General features: G+C 48.5%; 1 protein-coding gene across 4 annotated transcripts in view; it reads right to left on the bottom strand.

Moving 5' to 3' along the window:
• GRIK4 (glutamate ionotropic receptor kainate type subunit 4) overlaps positions 1 to 13456 on the bottom strand; it is a 564520-nt gene extending 551064 nt beyond the window's left edge. For 2 of the 4 annotated variants that reach the window (XM_075328388.1, XM_075328389.1), the window contains exon 1: positions 12968 to 13451. The gene's annotated coding sequence lies outside the window, so the exon portion shown is untranslated. Of the gene's footprint in view, positions 1 to 12967 lie in introns of all 4 variants that reach the window. The other 2 variants (XM_075328390.1, XM_075328391.1) reach the window with 2 other exon arrangements.
• Between the last annotated feature and the right edge of the window lie 5835 nt (positions 13457 to 19291).

The following is a 19291-nucleotide window of genomic DNA, read 5'->3' as shown; positions in this document are numbered from 1 at the left end:
TGCCGGTTGAGAGGCTGGTAGGGGTCAAAAAACTCTCCCTCCGGTTGAGAGGCTTGTGGGGGTCAAAATACTCTCCTGCTAGTTAAGAGGCTGGTAGGGGTCAAAAAATTCTCCTGCCGGTTGAGAGGTTGGTGAGAGTCAAGCACTAGGGACCTTCTATGATAAACCCTTTATTCTTCATAAACTTCAGCTGACCACTGCAGAAAGCTGTAGTATAGATCAAAAAAATTGGTCTGCACTCTGACTAGTGGATGGTGGTGCAAGTGAAAAATGGGTCCAATCCAAGATAATAAATAAATTCACTGCACTCATAGATTGTGATGCAAAAAAATTTCCAAATTTATTGAGGCGACTGTGAAGTCATTCCGACGTTTCGACCCCGCCTGGGTCTTAGTCAAGAGTCGCTTCAAGATGGGTGCCTGGGATATGGAAATTTGAGTGGGTTAATAGCATTTGGTAGAGAATACCTTGAGGATAAAGGTCCTGGGTTTAGCCAGCGCAGTAGCGCTGTGGCTGGTGATATGGTGTATCAGGTAGGTAGGCTGGTAGGATACACCATATCAACAGCTACAGCGCTGCTGCGCTGGCTAAACCCAGGACCTTTATCCTCAAGGTATTCTCTACCAAACGCTATTAACCCACTAAATTTCCATATCCCAGGCACCTATCTTGAAGCGACTCTTGACTAAGACCCAGGCGGGGTCGAAACGTCGGAATGACTTCACAGTCGCCTTAATAAATTTTGAAAAAAATTTGCATCACAATCTATGAGTGCAGTGAATTTTTTTTATTATCTTGCACTGCAGAAAGCTCACATAAGGAGAAAAAGCCTGTACCGTGTACTACTGACCTTCAAAGGGCAAAGGATTCATCAGTCTACACAAAAGCAATGAGAAGACTTTACCAAAACTAAAGCACCCGCCTAGCTTTAAAACGCCCACTTGGCACTTAAAACCTAATTTGCATAATTAATGACAGTACACATTCTCACCAATTCTAAGTCTATTAGTGCCTAATGTATGTTTTTACATACTTTTAAGTTTTCACCCTGTTGCTGGTATTGGTTTAGCACACAGAAATCTACTGACATATCCCCTGTAATGAGGTTGGGCACAACTAAAACAAACATGGCAGCTTTTTCCAGGAACACATCCTCCTCTGATTACAAGTCATGTCTGGCATTGCAAACCAGACTAATTGGAGCAAATCAAACTGAGGTGCAATACCAAACACAACCCATGGTCAGGGTGGTGCTGTTTCTAAAAGAATGCAAACATGTTAAGTGGCTTTCACACTTCGTTCCTCTTCCCGTTCAGTGGTTCCGTGGGGGCTTCCATCCAAAACCCCCTCAAAATGGGATTCGGACGTATGCACCAACGGGGCCACTGACTATAATGATTCAGATGGAGTCATAGTCTGCTCTGTCGTGCACCATTTTCGGGGGTATATGCCTATTGGAGGCTGACGTTCAGACGTAGTAGACTGCATCTAGCTGTCCACCTCCAGTAAGCATCTATCCCAAAAATGGTGCGCAACACAGCAAATTATGACTCCATCTGCACCATTATAGTCAGTGGCCCCGTCGGCGCATGCGTCCAAATTCCATTTTACGGGGGGGTATGGATGGAAGGCCCCATGGGACCACTGAATGGGGAGAGGAATGCAATGTGAAAGCCGCGTTACTCTAATCCTGGACAACCCCTTTAACTGTGCAGGAAAGCGGTGGCGGATTGTTGTGTGTGAATTATTAGAATTCTCAGAGCTGTTTTCCAAGTAAAATACACTTTTTTGCAATCTATTGTAAATAAAAGAACACAGTAGATGTGAACTCTGAAACTTTATCCATCAGTCATTTTTTTACCCAGTTTTTCTTAATTGCATTTTTCAAGTAAAAAAAAACAACTAAGCACATTTTGATGACTTCCATCTTTACATTTATAGTTCTCTTCCATTTAACGTCCCATAATAGAATTGAATGAATATTCATGTGCAGACCCTGGAGTAGAACGTGAAGAAAGAGCTAAATATGTGGAAAACTAGGAAGAGTCAGTGCTGCCGAGATACAGAAGAGTCACAGAAATCACGTTTCTAATTATCATTTCACAAATGACTTTCTAAATGTCAGTCTGTAATTTGCATGGTCACAGTATCTCCATCTGCACAGCTGGAAAGTGCAAATGAGAAGAAGCTTGGACACTAATGAAACCTGCAGCAACGGAAATCCACATGGAAGTCAACCCAAACAAACCTGCCGGGAAAACATTGCAGTCTGGACCTGCACCGACCGGCTGTTTACAAGGGTGACACCGGCAGCCCAAGCCAAAGGTCAAAGTAAAAAGCAAATGCTGGAACAGCGAAGATGTACAGAACTGGGAATGGCACCACTTACACCCTGCATGGCTCCATGTACAGGACTGGGAATAACACCACATACACCCTGCATGGCTCCATGTACAGGACTGGGAATAGCACCACTTACACCCTGCATGGCTCCATGTACAGGACTGGGAATCGCACCACTTACACCCTGCATGGCTCCATGTACAGGACTGGGAATGGCACCGCTTACACCCTGCATGGCTCCATGTACAGAACTGGGAATGGCACCACTTACACCCTGCATGGCTCCATGTACAGGACTGGGAATGGCACCGCTTACACCCTGCATGGCTCCATGTACAGGACTGGGAATGGCACCGCTTACACCCTGCATGGCTCCATGTACAGGACTGGGAATAGCACCACTTACACCCTGCATGGCTCCATGTACAGGACTGGGAATGGCACCACTTACACCCTGCATGGCTCCATGTACAGGACTGAGAATCGCACCACATACACCCTGCATGGCTCCATGTACAGGACTGGGAATGGCACCACTTACACCCTGCATGGCTCCATGTACAGGACTGGGAATGGCACCACTTACACCCTGCATGGCTCCATATACAGGACTGGGAATGGCACCACTTACACCCTGCATGGCTCCATGTACAGGACTGGGAATGGCACCACTTACACCCTGCATGGCTCCATGTACAGGACTGAGAATCGCACCACATACATCCTGCATGGCTCCATGTACAGGACTGGGAATGGCACCACTTACACCCTGCATGGCTCCATGTACAGGACTGAGAATCGCACCACATACACCCTGCATGGCTCCATGTACAGGACTGAGAATCGCACCACTTACACCCTGCATGGCTCCATGTACAGGACTGGGAATGGCACCACTTACACCCTGCATGGCTCCATGTACAGGACTGGGAATGGCACCGCTTACACCCTGCATGGCTCTATGTACAGAACTGGGAATGGCACCACTTACACCCTGCATGGCTCCATGTACAGGACTGGGAATGGCACCACTTACACCCTGCATGGCTCCATGTACAGAACTGGGAATGGCACCACTTACACCCTGCATGGCTCCATGTACAGGACTGAGAATCGCACCACATACACCCTGCATGGCTCCATGTACAGGACTGAGAATCGCACCACATACACCCTGCATGGCTCCATGTACAGAACTGGGAATGGCACCACTTACACCCTGCATGGCTCCATGTACAGGACTGAGAATCGCACCACATACACCCTGCATGGCTCCATGTACAGGACTGAGAATCGCACCACATACACCCTGCATGGCTTCATGTACAGAACTGGGAATGGCACCACTTACACCCTGCATGGCTCCATGTACAGGACTGGGAATGGCACCACTTACACCCTGCATGGCTCCATGTACAGAACTGGGAATGGCACCACTTACACCCTGCATGGCTCCATGTACAGGACTGAGAATCGCACCACATACACCCTGCATGGCTCCATGTACAGGACTGGGAATGGCACCACTTACACCCTGCATGGCTCCATGTACAGGACTGAGAATCGCACCACATACACCCTGCATAGCTCCATGTACAGGACTGGGAATAGCACCGCTTACACCCTGCATGGCTCCATGTACAGGACTGGGAATGGCACCGCTTACACCCTGCATGGCTCCATGTACAGGACTGGGAATAGCACCGCTTACACCCTGCATGGCTCCATGTACAGAACTGGGAATGGCACCACTTACACCCTGCATGGCTCCATGTACAGGACTGAGAATCGCACCACATACACCCTGCATGGCTCCATGTACAGGACTGGGAATGGCACCACTTACACCCTGCATGGCTCCATGTACAGGACTGAGAATCGCACCACATACACCCTGCATGGCTCCATGTACAGAACTGGGAATGGCACCACTTACACCCTGCATGGCTCCATGTACAGGACTGGGAATGGCACCGCTTACACCCTGCATGGCTCCATGTACAGGACTGGGAATCGCACCACTTACACCCTGCATGGCTCCATGTACAGGACTGGGAATGGCACCACTTACACCCTGCATGGCTCCATGTACAGGACTGGGAATGGCACCACTTATACCCTGCATGGCTCCATGTACAGGACTGGGAATGGCACCACTTACACCCTGCATGGCTCCATGTACAGGACTGGGAATCGCACCACTTACACCCTGCATGGCTCCATGTACAGGACTGGGAATGGCACCACTTACACCCTGCATGGCTCCATGTACAGGACTGGGAATAGCACCGCTTACACCCTGCATGGCTCCATGTACAGGACTGGGAATGGCACCACTTACACCCTGCATGGCTCCATGTACAGGACTGGGAATGGCACCGCTTACACCCTGCATGGCTCTATGTACAGGACTGGGAATGGCACCGCTTACACCCTGCATGGCTCCATGTACAGGACTGGGAATAGCACCGCTTACACCCTGCATGGCTCTATGTACAGGACTGGGAATGGCACCACTTACACCCTGCATGGCTCCATGTACAGGACTGGGAATGGCACCGCTTACACCCTGCATGGCTCCATGTACAGGACTGGGAATGGCACCGCTTACACCCTGCATGGCTCCATGTACAGGACTGGGAATAGCACCGCTTACACCCTGCATGGCTCTATGTACAGGACTGGGAATGGCACCACTTACACCCTGCATGGCTCCATGTACAGGACTGGGAATGGCACCGCTTACACCCTGCATGGCTCTATGTACAGAACTGGGAATGGCACCGCTTACACCCTGCATGGCTCCATGTACAGGACTGGGAATAGCACCACTTACACCCTGCATGGCTCCATGTACAGGACTGGGAATAGCACCACTTACACCCTGCATGGCTCCATGTACAGGACTGGGAATGGCACCACTTACACCCTGCATGCCTCCATGTAGAGGACTGGGAATAGCACCGCTTACACCCTGCATGGCTCCATGTACAGGACTATGAATGGCACCACTTACACCCTGCATGGCTCCATGTACAGGACTGGGAATAGCACCGCTTACACCCTGCATGGCTCCATGTACAGGACTGGGAATGGCACCACTTACACCCTGCATGGCTCCATGTACAGGACTGGGAATAGCACCGCTTACACCCTGCATGGCTCCATGTACAGGACTGGGAATGGCACCACTTACACCCTGCATGGCTCCATGTACAGGACTGGGAATGGCACCACTTACACCCTGCATGCCTCCATGTACAGGACTGGGAATGGCACCACTTACACCCTGCATGCCTCTATGTACAGGACTGGGAATGGCACCACTTACACCCTGCATGGCTCTATGTACAGGACTGGGAATGGCACCACTTACACCCTGCATGGCTCCATGTACAGGACTGGGAATGGCACCACTTACACCCTGCATGGCTCCATGTACAGGACTGGGAATGGCACCACTTACACCCTGCATGGCTCTATGTACAGGACTGGGAATGGCACCACTTACACCCTGCATGGCTCTATGTACAGGACTGAGAATAGCACCACTTACACCCTGCATGGCTCTATGTACAGGACTGGGAATGGCACCACTTACACCCTGCATGGCTCTATGTACAGGACTGGGAATAGCACCACTTAAACCCTGCATGGCTCCATGTACAGGACTGGGAATGGCACCACTTACACCCTGCATGGCTCCATGTACAGGACTGGGAATAACACCGCTTACACCCTGCATGGCTCCATGTACAGGACTGGGAATAGCACCGCTTACACCCTGCATGGCTCCATGTACAGGACTGGGAATGGCACCGCTTACACCCTGCATGGCTCCATGTACAGAACTGGGAATAGCACCGCTTACACCCTGCATGGCTCTATGTACAGGACTGGGAATAGCACCGCTTACACCCTGCATGGCTCCATGTACAGGACTGGGAATAGCACCGCTTACACCCTGCATGGCTCTATATACAGGACTGGGAATGGCACCACTTACACCCTGCATGGCTCCATGTACAGGACTGGGAATAGCACCGCTTACACCCTGCATGGCTCTATGTACAGGACTGGGAATAGCACCGCTTACACCCTGCATGGCTCCATGTACAGGACTGGGAATAGCACCGCTTACACCCTGCATGGCTCCATGTACAGGACTGGGAATAGCACCGCTTACACCCTGCATGGCTCTATATACAGGACTGGGAATAGCACCGCTTACACCCTGCATGGCTCCATGTACAGGACTGGGAATAGCACTGCTTATACAACTGATGGCTAACATATGACACGCATTTAAGAGGTCACACGCCGGGCCATTTTTGTTGACGGCAGGGGCAGGTGGCTGCATCCGGATCTATAGGACTAGCTGCGGCCGCCGGTGCTTTAACTAGAACTGCATGTGCGGCAAATCTGCCCCAGGGGGGGCCGCACATGCAGTTCTAGCTAAATCACCGGTAGCCGCAGCTTGAGGGATACCAGGCCGTATAGGTTATAGCTCTGTGTTGAGCCAACGCTGAAGTCACAGGTGTTTTGTGCCTCCCCTGATGAACGGACATTGAGAAACGCGTCGGGAGTCACCTGTTTTTGTTCAGCAAGGGTCAGCCACAACAGGGCCAGCTGTGGACTGCCCTTGTAAGGGCGGGAGTCATTGTGCGCAATTTAAGGGTCAGTTATATCCCAAACAGGGCTGGTGACCAAGCCATGACTCCCTCCGTGTCGGTACCTGGACCTCACAACACGGGAGAACCTTGATCCATTGGCGGGACGAAAGAATCGGGTGAGACTGTTCCACTTATGGTGGTTTTGATTTTGAGTCGACTTATCTGCATGTTTGCATGTTACATGTATCTAACATAGGTTACCCGTTTGGGGGTTAGCATTCCCTGGAGATTGCCTTCTATGATACATGTCTCTGCGCAATTCGTCCCCCCCATGGTTTAGTGCAACACGTATGATCAGCAGGGCGAGGGATTATATTTCACCCTTGTAATTTGGCACCATTACCGAATGGGTCAGGTGTCGATTTGTGTCTCGGTCTGCCTTTGATGGCATGTCATACATCCATAACCAGCTGGGTAAATAATCGCGCTCATTCATTTTATTTGCCTCATTGATTGAGCTTATTGGCGTATTATCCCCATTAGGATCATATGCATGTTTGGCAAGCTGTGTATATCCATGAATTTATTCAGTTTGCTGTAAGTGCCATTAAAGGTGATTGATATATGAGGTTAAGCTCCCGTGTTGTTGATAAGGGGTGACGCCTGTTTCGTACCCCTGTACTTTGAAACATGTTGACGCCATGAATATATGAATCAACTGGCCTCAACATTTTCTTTGGTTTTTAATGGTGTTGGGATCACTATATATTTTTTGGTTTCATTTTAATATACCCCATTAAAGGTTAAGTTTTATCATCACATGTTGCTATATCTGCATTAACCGTTGTACATGTTGGAATTTATCTCTGATACCTACTGGTGTAGAATTTGCTATCTTCATAGCCGCAGCTTGTCCTATAGATCGAGATGCGGCCACCGGTAATTGGCGTTCTGTACCTTTAATCAGGGTCCTGAGTGAGGCGTGCTTACGTACCACACAGTACGCAACCCAGGGGTCTCAAACACGTGTCCCTTGGGCCGCATGCGGCCCCTGAGGCAGCTTATTGCGGCACGCAGGTCCCTGACAATTGTGGCCCTATGCCGCAGAGGGCTTTACTTCAGATGATTTTCACCGTCACGCCAGCCATTCAGAGGCCAGCAGGTGAAGTCGTTGTAGGACATCACCTGCTGCCTCTAATTGGCCGGCGGCTGCCATTGGTAACACTCTGCAGAGAGTTCCTGTGCGGGGTGGCGGAAATCATCTGAAGTAAAGAGCAGATTGCTGCGGCCCCCGGCATAGGGCCGTGATCATCAGGGGGCCTGCGGGCTGCAAGAAGCAGGAAAGAGGACACCAAGGGAACGGAGGACAGGTGAGAATAATCTTTTTTTAACGTGTGTATGTGAAAACGTCATAATGTTGCATAAATAGGGGAAATTACTAGAGAATGGAGCATTGCTAAAAGAAGGGGACAATGATGGGCAGGAGAATGGAAGAATGGACACATTACTACAAGGGTGACAAGATGGGCATATTACTACAGAGGACTGGGATCAGCACATTACTACAGGATTGGGCACATTACTAAAAGGGACAAGATAGGCACATTACTACAGGGCACAAGTTGATCCCATTACTACAGGATGAAGCACATTACTATAGGGGACAATATGGGCACATTACTACAGGAGACAAGATGGGCACATTACTACAAGGCACAGGATGGGCACATTACTACAGGGGACAGGATGGGCACATTACTACAGGGGACATAATCGGCACATTACTACAGAGGACAAGGATGGCCACATTACTACAGGGCACAGGATGGGCACATTACTACAGGGCACAGGATGGGCACATTGCTACAGGGGGCAGGATGGGCACATTACTACAGGGCACAAGTTGATCCCATTACTACAGGAGGAAGCACATTACTATAGGGGACAATATGGGCACATTACTACAGGACACAAGATGGGCACGTTACTACAAGGCACAGGATGGGCACATTACTACAGGGGACAGGATGGGCACATTACTACAGGGGACATAATCGGCACATTACTACAGAGGACAAGGATGGTCACATTACTACAGGGCACAGGATGGGCACATTACTACAGGGCACAGGATGGGCACATTGCTACAGGGGGCAGGATGGGCACATTACTACAGGGCACAAGTTGATCCCATTACTACAGGAGGAAGCACATTACTATAGGGGACAATATGGGCACATTACTACAGGAGACAAGATGGGCACGTTACTACAGGGCACAGGATGGGCACATTACTACAGGGGACAGGATGGGCACATTACTACAGGGGACAGGATCGGCACATTACTACAGAGGACAAGGATGGGCACATTACTACAGGGCACAAGGATGGGCACATTACTACAGGAGACAAGGATGGGCACAAATTTTAAAACACCAAGCTCAAAAGGTTAGCCATGATGACTGGCTTATACCCTGCATGGCTCTAAGTACAGGACTGGGAATAGCACCACTTACACCCTGCATGGCTCTATATACAGGACTGGGAATAGCACCACTTACACCCTGCATGGCTCTATGTACAGGACTGGGAATAGTACCACTTACACCCTGCATGGCTCTATGTACAGGACTGGGAATAGCACCACTTACACCCTGCATGGCTCCATGTACAGGACTGGGAATGGCACCGCTTACACCCTGCATGGCTCCATGTACAGGACTGGGAATAGCACCGCTTACACCCTGCATTGTAATGCTCAGACTGGTATTGCCTGTGCCACCTTTTGAGATGCAGCCGGTGTGAACACCACACACATATTTCATGAGGATGCCCTTGTCTGCAGCAATTTCTCAGTAATTTTGTCACGTCTGCACCAATAAAAGTGGCAAGTAGAACTTTAGTGTCCAGATCTACATTTACTTCTTCGTTAAATCAAATCAGCAGCAGTAAGATTGCATTGTAGGAACAGCACTGATGCCCCCATACAGTATGTCTGGGAGGAAGGTCTCAGGAAATATCTAGATCCCTTTGGATCTGACTCACAGATTGTAGCTCAGAGAATCACACGTGAAAGGTCATTGATTTGAAGAGCATTGGTTGTATGTGAATGGAGGTCAATGCCAAAGGGCTGCTTTCCCCAAATGTCAGGTCCTCTTAATTATTGTCATTGACGGTGATCCCAGCAACCTTTCCTTCATTGCTGTAATCTCACATGTCAGACAATCCGAAAACTGCAAAACTCATTTAGCACAGTAACAGTCACCGGACACCTTCACAATAGGATACAATTTGCATTAAGCAGGTATGTGGTACGGCTACCAAAGTCACAACCGGGGAAAGAGCAGAGAAGACAAGTGCTGTGCCACTAATTAGTCACCGGGGATCTACATACTGTCTTCATAGAGGAGCTGTGGTGCCAGGCAATGAGCCGTCATCAAAAGAGAGGGCACTGCTCACCGCACAATAAGTATCCAAAAGTAGGGCCATGTGCCCAATGGCTGGTGTGGGGGCAACTCTTATTAAGAAACTATAGATATGTAATTTATACATTTATTTGATCACTACAGTTTTGTACCCTACACGGAAAGAGTCAAGGGACACCTATGTATGGAGAAGATAGATAGATAGATAGATAGATAGATAGATAGATAGATAGATAGTGGAGATAGCAGCGCAGTATGTGAGCGAATGTCATAGACTTCGAGAAAGAGAACTATGATAAGTCATGGACTTCCATAGCCCCCCATCCCAGATGTGGCCCCCCCAATCCCCACCCTGGATATGCCCCAACCACCGTTACTACAGTCCCCACCGTGGATATGCCCCATCATAAGCCATGGACTTCCATAGCCCCCATCCTAGAAGTGCCCCCACAGTCCCCACCCTGGATGTGCCCCATCCATCCTTCCCGCAGTCCCCACCCACCATCCCCACAGCCCCAGTCCCTAATGTACACTTGCTTTGGCAAAACTAATTTGTATTTGGTCCTGCCAATAAAGCTTATTTGATTTGATTTGATTTGATTTGATAGATAGATAGATAATAAATAAACAGATACTGTAGATAGATAGATATAGATAGATAGATAGATAGATAGAGGGATAGATAGATAGATAGATAGATAGATAGAGGGGTGGATAGATAGATAGATAGATAATAAATAAACAGATACTGTAGATAGATAGATATAGATAGATAGATGGATAGATGGATCAATAGATAGATGATAGATAGATCAATAGATAGATGATAGATAGATGGATAGATGATAGATAGATAGATCAATAGATAGATAGATAGATAGATGGATAGATGATAGATAGATAGATAAATACATAGATAGATAGAGGGATAGATAGATCGATAGATAGATAGATAGATAGAGGGATAGTTAGATAGATAGAGGGATTGATAGATAGATAGATAGATAGATAGATAGATAGATAGATAGATAGATAGAGGGATAGTTAGATAGATAGATAGAGGGATAGATAGATAGATAGATAGATAGATAGATAGATAGATAGAGGGATAGATAGATAGATAGATAGATAGATATAATAGATAGATAGAGGGATAGATAGATAGATAGATAGATAGAGGGATAGATAGATAGATCGATAGATAGATAGATAGATAGAGGGATAGTTAGATAGATAGATAAATAGATAGATAGATAGAGGGATAGATAGATAGATAGATAGATAGAGGGATTGATAGATAGATAGAGGGATAGATAGAGATAGATGGATAGATAGATAGATAGATAGATAGATAGAGAGATAGAGGGATAGATAGATAGATAGATAGATAGATAGATAGATAGATAGATATGTAATAGACATCGATCCTCTTTGCGTCTGGTTTATGTAGAGGTGGATAGTTACGCGCGGTTTGGGCAGAGTGGCACACGAGTGCTGGCACGGGGCAGATTAACACTTGGCCCACCCTGTCTGCTGTGAAACACAATCCAATAATTAGGATTGGTCTCTTCAGAGAAGTCAGGGCAGTGTGTGAGGCGTTCTCCCGGCCGGGCTGGTGTTTCCTCTCATGTCCGCCCGGTGCCCAGCTCTGCCCAGTGACTGATGGTCTGAGCGGTGGGTGAGCTGTGCAGCTGGTGCGTCTCCTCGGCCTGCACACCTGCCGCTGGTGTCACAGCAGAGCACACACATTCATGAGCAGACACAGACTCATTACAGTCCGCTCAGGGGGGCCTCCAGGGGCGGACATATCATTGGTGCAACCTGTGCAGCCGCACCGGGGCCCATGAGGAGAGGGGCCCCATTATCACTTCTAAAGCAGGTGGAATTGTGCATTATGATGAGATATTTCACTACAAAGGGCCCATATATTGTTGTTGCACAGGGGTCTTTTTTTGTCTGTGTCCGCCAGTGGGGGTCTCATTACCGAGCCGCCGCTACCACTGCAAAGTATACGTGGTTCACTACCTTGTAGTTATTCATGCAGCGGTCCCGGACAGACCCCCTCCATTCATTGCACCGTGTGTAAGGTAACGTTACATGTGAACTCCCCGGGGAAGATTTCCGCAGCTTCTCCCCATGATGCAGCATTGCATTATGCACAAATAGCCGTCCAGAATAAATATGATCCACAGCCCTGATATCACAGGAGGATGTGATCAGGTTAACCCCCCGTGTGCCGGATTGTAACCTTATCCCGCCGTTTGACTGACAGGTGCCAGGGGACTGAACGTCACCACTCTATGAGTGTCCGCTATTAGGTTGATAACACGTTTGTGGGAGCGGGGCCGCGGCACATGTAACGAGAAGTTGGGACGTGTCTGTTTGGTAAAGGGGATGTAGAAAGGGTTAACGCTGAGGTTTTCGAGCGGACAGAATGACTGATTGGCTTTGTGGTCCATTTTTTTGTAACAGCTTTTGTTTTATGCAGTTTATGCTACAAATCCTCTCCGAGTCTCGAAATTCTTGCCCAATTATGATCAATACAATAAGCGAACAAATAGCGGAAAGGAAAGGTGGACTTTTACCTTTAGGGATATGAGCCCAGGGCTCAGTGCATGTTTCCTTCCCCGGGTGCTAAGTGCTTTGACTTGTTCCCAGGATTTTCTATGAAGCCTTGTCTAATAAGAGGTGTTTGTGACGAAGCGGGGGGACAGTCCGTGTCTTCCCTCTCCTTCTCTTCCATGCTTCATTCTTCTGCCCCTGGTGTCATGGTACAGATGGAGCCTCCTAAATGCAGCAGCCCCAGCACATCTGGGGGATGCAGAGGGCGAGAGGAGACAATGAGGCAGAGCTGCGTCTTCCTTCAGGATTATCCAGTAACACTGAGGCAGTGCTGAGAAGAAGAGACATGAAGAAAAAAAAAAAAAGAAGGGAGGATGCGATGGAGAGGAGGACAGGGGGCTGTGGAAAAGCGAGCGATGGAGAAGGAGGGATTACGTGGAAGAAGGGATTGCAAAAGGAGGGGTAAAGGCTAGTTAGAGAGACCATGGGGTCGTAGAAAGAAATGGAGTTGATGGAAACCGAATGATTGGCTGGAAAGATGACGTAAGACAAAAATAGGGGATAAAACGCGGCTCTACAGGTACAAAACTCATCTAGAATCAATACCGGTTGAGAAGGAAGCTCCACATTTAGAAAAATGCAGAAATCACAATCATATGATATAATGTCAGGGGACTGCAGATTAGTAGGTGCAGACAAAGGGTCTGACCATGGGGACATTGACATTCCCGGCAGTTCTGTTTATTTTTATAGGATCTGCGCCTCCGCGCTAAAGAAAGTCATTCCAACAATATTACATTCAGTGACGTGATACTTCACTATCCAAAAGACCACCTCTTTAAGAAGCCAGCCCGTTGGGCTATGTTCACACTGAGTTTCAGCATTCGGGAGTTTCAACTGAAATGCCTAAAGCTGGACTGAGACGAACATCCCCCCCCCGACACGGCCATATCCTACAAAAGGACTCTGTGTTTTACTCTGCTCAGATGGACACAGAAACATAGGTCTCGATTTACCTAATATTTACACCAAAAAACTGGCATAAAAAGCTTAGAGAAGGCAAACAATGTTTTTGCAAAGCAAGGCTGGGCAAAAATGTTACTGTACCGCCCCAGGGCTCGGCCGGCTGCCGAGCCGCTCGGGTCCGTGCTCGTCGGTGGGTGGCTCGAGCTCCTCCCGGACCCGGGGGTCATGTCTCTCTGAAAGGGAGTTGGCGCTACGTGTAGGGATTTCGGTGGGGAAGGTTCACGGCCAAGGCCGTGGAGTTTAAATGTTTAAGTTCGTGACGCCACCCACGGGTTGTGGTGAATGTGGGCACCATCGCTACCGTTAACTAGGCTCCCGGGGACGTTGTTATGCAGCCTGGTGTTGACCCCTCCGTGGGCAGGGGGTGATGGTCCCGGGGCCCGGTGGTTGTGAGGCGCGGGCAAGATGGTGTGGTGTGGTGCGCGGCCCGAGGGCACTGTTGTACTCACTATGACAGATACACCGGAGTCTCTGGTAAACCAAAAAGGATGGTGGTCGGTGCCCACAGCCGGCTGCGCTTTGCCCCTTTCTCAGGTTGGTGGTTCCCGCCTTTCTCCTGCATCTCTTTGTAGAACTTGACTGCCTATGCTTCAGAAACGGTTGTCCGCTCCCCGGCTTGATGTGTGTCGGGGAACCCGTTTGTCCGCAGGCGCTGGCCCGTGGGATGTCTCTGCCTGTGCGGTGGCTTTCTATCCCCCTCAGTGGGCTTTTGCCGTCTTTCGGGTCTTGGGACGGGAAAGCAGCTAAGGTCCAGACCTCAATCAATTAATTCGACGTGGTCCAGTGGCTTCTCGACCTCGTTATGGGTCTGAGCACCCCTCCTGGTGCTCTGGTTTCCAGTTGGCTCCCCGGTTTGGTACCGGCGGGCCACTACCCTGTCTCGGTCCCTTACGGTTCCACCAGCCATCTTCCCGACTCCTGCAGGTGGCAACCACCATCTGCCTCCTTGCCACGGTACCAGGGCTATGACCCCGGCACCGGTCAGTGTTGTTGCTGCAGACCTGACGTCACAGGCCTGGTGCACTTGAACTCCACTCAACTGACTGTATGTTTCCTGTCTCAGGCCCTCTGGACTCCTTGGTGGGCGTGGCCAACCGCCTGGCTCCACCCCCTGGTGTGACCATTAAACACTGAGAGAGGTGACAAGGGTTTTGTAGGTTGGCTTCTGTCACCTTATTAGGGGCTGGTGTTCGTGCAGGGGGTCTACCTGTGACTACCTGGCTAGTCCAGGGCATCACATTATGACTTTTGTCAATTTCGGTAGTAGGTGGGTAGGGTTGGGATGTGATGGAATATAGCTGTCACAATTACTTTGTTGATAGCAGGAAACCGGGGTTCCTAAGCTGACCCTCAGGCTAGGAGGCCCTATGGTATGCCTACTCTCAGGGATACACCTAAAGGTGGGGATGCCTGAGTCTCCTTCCTGGCCCTGATCTGATACCCCTCCCCCAAGGGGTAACAAGGACAGGAGTGAGATTAAACCCACAAAAATAGACAGACAGGGGACACCAAAACTCTGTCACACAGCACGTGCTCACATTGGTATGAAACAATAAAAGATGAGGAGGAAAACAAGAGCAGAGAGGAAACAACAAAAAGTTAGGTGAATTCCACAACTACTACAGGGAAAAGCAACACTTTCCAGATCAAAACACACAGATCAACCCAGTATAACCTATCGCACACATACATAGAAGACTTCATCCAGCTTAAATATGAGAGAAGCAGATGTGATTGGCTTCCTCACAACATGGTATCAAAAAAGCCTAACAAGCAGGCTAGCAGAGGTTAACTCTTGTTAGCCTGACTAAGCCTGAGCACACAGCAGGTTAGGTTAACGTCCGAGTCTGCCTGTGTTGATTCCAGACACCAGAGAAACCATTGGGTGGAATGTCAGAATCTACAATGTGAACAGAGCCTGACGCCACCATGACAGTCAGCACAGTTTGAGCAAAACCCTGTGTGACAATAGCGATCCCCACTGATGAAAATCATGATGTCTTCAGGATGACAACTGTTTCGTGCTATACAGCACGAAACGGCCGTCGTCCTGAGGGGACCCGCGCCCAGCTCTCCTCCTGCCTTTTATTTTGCACCTTTGGAATCAATAAAGAATTTTGTCTTGTGGAACCGGATGGTATGTGCCATTGTTTTCCTGCTTTCTTGATGTATTCCAACTAATGCTACGGCTCATTTCTTTGGTTTTTCAGCTTTCAGCAACATCATTGACATCACAGTTTAAGGTAGGTGCCCTACCATTAGGTAGGTTCCATAAAGCGTTTGCCACTACGGTCAGTGACTCCATTAGGTTATGGTTATGGTTATGTCTAAATCCCCACAAAATGGGATTTGTTCTTATGCGTTGATGGGGCCACTGAATGATGTGGCTAACGCTATGTCAACTCTGCCTTATCTTGATCACCATAACATGGAAGATGGTATCCTCCAAAATGAACGACACCACTGGGTACATTGTGGTCTCTGTAAGGCTGCTTTCACACATCCGGTTTGAGCAGTGCGGCTCAATCCGGCTGTGAAACCTATGCAACGGATGCGGCGAAAACACCGCATCCTTTGCATAAGTTTTTCATATGCGGCCCGTCCGGTTTTTGCCGCTTGCGGCAGGCTACCGAGCATGCGCAGTGGCAAAAACCGCATGCGGTGGCCGGATGCATTTTTTGCCGCATTGCGCCGCATCCGGCGTCCATAGGCATGCATATGAAAATGCGCCGCATCGGCCGGATGCGGCGCGATGCGGCTTTTTTTGCCGCACAAAAAACGTGCCAGGCAACGTTCCATCCGGCCGCCGCATCGGCTAAATATGCCACATGCGGCAAAAAACGGACGGAACGCAAGCCCATGCGGCACAATGCGGCACTAATGTTAGTCTATGCAAAAAAACACAACCGGCAGCAAAAAAAAACGGTTGCATTTTTTATGCAAAGTGCCGGATTGTGCCGCACAGGAAAAACCGGAGGTGTGAAAGCAGCCTAAAGGGGGCTTTACACGCTACGGCATCGCTAATGCGAACTCGTTGGGTTCACGGAATTGGTGACGCACATCCGGCCGCATTAGCGATGCCGTTGCGTGTGACACCTATGAGCGATTTTGCATCGTCGCAAAAACGTGCAAAATCGCTCATCGGTGACATGGGGGTCCATTCTCAATTATCGTTACTGCAGCAGTAACGAATTTGTTCCTCGTTGCTGCGGCAGCACACATCGCTCTGTGTGACACCGCAGGACAAAGGAACCTCTCCTTACCTGCCTCCCGGCCGCTATGCGGAAGGAAGGAGGTGGGCGGGATGTTCGTCCCGCTCATCTCCGCCCCTCCGCTTCTATTGGGTGGCGGTTCAGTGACGCAGCTGTGACGTCGCTGTGATGCTGAACGAACTGCCCCCTTAGAAAGGAGGCGGTTCGCCGGTCACAGCGACGTCGCCCGGACAGGTAAGTCCATGTGACGGGTCTGGGCGATGTTGTGCGGCACGGGCAGTGATTTGCCCGTGTCGCACAACAGATGGGGGCGGGTACACTCGCTAGCGATATCAGTACCAATATCGCAGCGTGTAAAGCGGTCTTTAGTCACAGGCAGGAAAAGAGATGGCAAAAGTAGCTCTATAGATTGAAGTCCCACTAGGGTTCACTGCAGCCCCATCTGATTTTTTAGGTTTTGAAAAATGTTATAATTGAATGCATCTCTTTGGAGGGAAAATTTAATGTGAAACATTGAATAGCACAATGTGCAACATATTTCTGGATGGGGCCTCCACAATTTTAACAATCTTTATATTAATATATAGTTGCAATATTGAATGTCTTACATTTGTATTTTTTCAAAAACATTCACCTAATCTTGATGCTTACAGGAAAATAACACAGATGTTACAATAGAATGTCCCGATACGGAAGTTCACTTAATAGCAATAGTACCATATCTTTTTACAGCAGCAGCCATACACAAGTCCACCTGAGAGACTGACGATTCTTAGGTACCACAACTGCACCACCTGCAGCTTCTTCCACCTTCAGCACTTCTGGGGTGTCGGTACGGTATTTTAGCATCATATCAATGTCTGACAGTATCTCCAGGGTACTGTTTAGGAACTCCATAAACCAAGCAAGATCTCCTGTACAAATTGCATGTCCATGGGACAATAACAGCCTTCCACATATCTACAGCACTAGAGTAGGTATGTGTCACAGGTGTGTTACGGGTGACAGACAGTCATGTGGTTTCTGGCAGCAGAAGGTCACAGGTGCCCTGATGTACTGTTGTTCCTGCTGTTAGTATACATTGTACTATTTAGCTTTCCTGCTGGGTTTTCAACTCTTCCCCTTTAAGATCCAGCAGAGCTGTCCCTCCATCCAGCTGCTGATTATCAGTATTCCCCTTGTGCTTTAATACTCCCATCTTCCCTGGACTAGTGCTGGTGATATTATTCAGTTCATTTTAGCTCTGAAAATAACTCACCAGAAATAAAGCCACCAGCCAAAAAAGAAAAATGGTCAAATAATGTCAAAAGCACATGCAAGATGCATACAGCCCCCCCATGATAAAGGTTGGAATTTCACAGATGCAGAATGCCTATAATACAACCTCCCACAGCCTAATATGTCAGGAGGGGGCGGGTGCCGGCATAAAACTGCACACTAATAGGATCTAATATAAGGCAACCAACCTTTATCATGGGGGCCGTATGCATCTTGCATGTGCTTTTGCCATTATTTGACCATTTATTTTTTTTTTGGCTGGTGGCTTATTTTGATTATGTCCTTTGGTGAGCTCATCTTAGCTCTGGTTGCAAGCAGGTAGCTAGTACTCCTCTATGGTAATGTTGCTGTAACTTTGCTGATCTTCTACCTGACTCATCTGTGGATAAGTAGTTTATGCACTTTTCCCATGTGTGTCCCCTTGTGTTTTCTCTAGTGTTTAGTGGGGTCGACAAAGAGCTCATCCCACCCGTTTCCTATTTAGGCCCAGCACTAGGGATACCTAGGGTCTGGTATTCGGCTCTACACATACAGTGCCTACAAGTAGTATTCAACCCCCTGCAGATTTAGCAGGTTTGATAAGATGCAAATAAGTTAGTCTGCAAACTTCAAACAAGAGCAGGATTTATTCACAGATGCATAAATCTTACAAACCAACAAGTTATGTTGCTCAGTTAAATTTTAATAAATTTTCAACATAAAAGTGTGGGTCAATTATTATTCAGCCCCTAGGTTTAATATTTTGTGGAATAACCCTTGTTTGCAATTACAGCTAATAATCGTCTTTTATAATACCTGATCAGGCCGGCACAGGTCTCTGGAGTTATCTTG

This window comes from Anomaloglossus baeobatrachus, chromosome 11 (genome assembly GCF_048569485.1).
Source record: "Anomaloglossus baeobatrachus isolate aAnoBae1 chromosome 11, aAnoBae1.hap1, whole genome shotgun sequence".
Classification (NCBI taxonomy): Eukaryota; Metazoa; Chordata; class Amphibia; order Anura; family Aromobatidae; genus Anomaloglossus; species Anomaloglossus baeobatrachus.
Note: the sequence above shows the minus strand (reverse complement) of the source record. Positions and strands in the feature narration are given on the sequence as shown.